This window comes from Monodon monoceros, unplaced genomic scaffold (assembly GCF_005190385.1).
Source record: "Monodon monoceros isolate NGI ecotype Baffin Bay Population unplaced genomic scaffold, NGI_Narwhal_1 Super_Scaffold_14, whole genome shotgun sequence".
Taxonomy (NCBI): domain Eukaryota; kingdom Metazoa; phylum Chordata; class Mammalia; order Artiodactyla; family Monodontidae; genus Monodon; species Monodon monoceros.
The window spans coordinates 31,485,005-31,487,248 of record NW_021703770.1 but is presented as its reverse complement, the minus strand read 5'-3'; the positions used below and the strand labels follow the sequence as shown (position 1 = coordinate 31,487,248).

The 2,244-nt window shown below is 42.7% G+C and overlaps 1 pseudogene; it reads right to left on the bottom strand.

Annotated features, from left to right (window-relative positions):
- Positions 1-1,564: 1,564 nt before the first annotated feature.
- LOC114895521 lies at positions 1,565-1,941 on the bottom strand (annotated as a pseudogene).
- Positions 1,942-2,244: the final 303 nt, after the last annotated feature.

Below are 2,244 nucleotides of genomic sequence, written 5' to 3'. Positions count from 1 at the left end.
AAAGAATCCACCTTCCAATGCAAGGGATGCGAGTTCAATCCCTCGTCAGGGAACGAAGATTCCACATGCCACAGGGCAACTAAGTCCGCACGCCACAACTACTGAGCTCGCGTCTCAAGGAGAGCCTGTGTGCCACAAACTATAGAGCCCACGCGCCCTGGAGCCCGTGTGCCACAACTAGAGAGAAGCCCAAATGCCGCAATGAAGAGACCTCGCGCTGCAACAAAAGATCCCGCATGCCTCAACTAAGACCTGATGCAGCCAAGAAAATAAATAAATTAAATAAATAAATATTTAAAAAAAATAAAGTGAACACATCTCGTAAGAATCGTGATCAGCCCTGAGAGAGACATGGCCTGAGGGGGAGGAAAGCAGTACGTTACACACCCTGCTGATAAACAGAGTTAGAGAAAAAAATTCATTAGCTTTAAAAACTAGTGATTAACTTGGTTGAGGCCATTTCTGTAGCCTTCAGTCTCCCTCTCCCCCATGCCCTCTCTTCTCTGTGTCCAAAATGGAACTTGAGATTGATGTACAGGTCAGAAAGCCCAGCCGCTCTAATCCACAACGTCACCAGGCAGCAAGGGCAAGGGTGGAATATCATAATTCACTAAGAAAAGTCTTCTGTGCTCTCCGGGCAGGATGATTCCATGTCTGAGGCCTAGGTAAACTCCCTTAAAACTAAAGATGTTAAAGATGCGGTCTGTATATCAAAGCCATTGTTGTTGTTTTGTTTTTTTTAACATCCAACTATTACTTTGTTTATGTTACTATGCTTAATTTACATGGAAAAGACAGCCAAGCAGTTCTGCCCCATATCAGGAAAAGTTTCCAATCAACACCAATTATGTGGTGACAAATAACTAGGAATGGTGACATCTTTGGATCAAGACTGACAAGGAAGAATGGGCTCTGATGCTACGGTTCATCTCCAACAAGAATATGGCACAATGGCCAGCACAAACCATACTAACACTGAACCTTTAGCACTGGTCACAAATTCGAATCTCTTCTCTGAAGCTAGCAAATCAACTGAAATACCTGGGTTTAAAAAAAGTTTTTAAATGAAGCCCGAATTAATTTAAGAACCATGCTCTTGACACATTTTCCTTTCAGAATTTACATAAAACACTTTTTCACTCTAATAGCCCAGGGTTTTTTCCTCACATAGCCCACCATGTAGCTGCAGATAGACTGTTGTGCCTCAAGATGTAAACATAGGGGAAAAAAAAATTAACGGCATCTGCGTAATATTCTCTCTACACACTGCTGTTGGATGGGAAATAGATAATTAAAAAAAGAAAGAAAGGAAGGGAGGAAGGAAGGAAGGAAGGAAGAAAGGAAGGAAGGAAGAAAAAGAGAGAAAGAAAGAAAGGAAGGAAGGAAGGAAGAAAAGAAAGAAAGAGAAAGAAAGAAAGAAAGAAAGGTTCCATTATAGATTCTCACAACCTCTTGTTCCACAGTTCATGAATCTTACACTGATGCTAAGGTGACAATGTATGTAAGTGGACTTTTGTTTTCAGTGAAGAAGACCTGGGAAAAAGATGGATTTATCTCTTTTTCTTCAAGAGTTATCAGATGGTGCATGCTCCCCAAAGCCCTCACTTTCTCGAACTAGAGCACTTTCTAGGATCACACGGCCTTCCTTATAACGCTGGGTGTCTTCAGTGGCAAACTCATAGATCCATCCCAGTTTGCTATTGCAGTTTTTGCAGCTCACATCTCGAACCATGTGGCAGCCAGTGAGCATAACCCGGTCTTGAATTTCACTGTACTGCAGGTTAACTACCTTGTTAAAAGGTAGTTAAAAAGAAATGCTCTGCCAGTGGCGCCTGTGAATTGAGTGGAGATGAGTTCTGAGTGGTTGGTCGGGATTGTATCGCAGTTTGCACAGGAAAACAGATGGGTACCACCGATATGATCAAGGAAAATCCTGCCCATTTTTATAGTTGAAGGTCTAAAAACCCCGAGCAGCTGCGAGATCCAAGGCCACCAGCGGCTCTTCGGTCTTCAGCTGAGATGAAGCCTCAAAGCCATTGTTACTTTCATGAGTGGCAAGTTGCAAAGAGATGCGTTGAATTGGTTATAATAAAATTTCTGCCAGAAGAAGCTCTGTGTAAGGCTCCATTCATGTAAAAACTCCTGCCCACGCCAGAGAAGATGCCTGAATGCTATGGCATTGTCAGCGGCAAGTGGAGAAGAGAAACCTCTGCAGACAGCAGTCACCAAGTTGTCATTATCTTT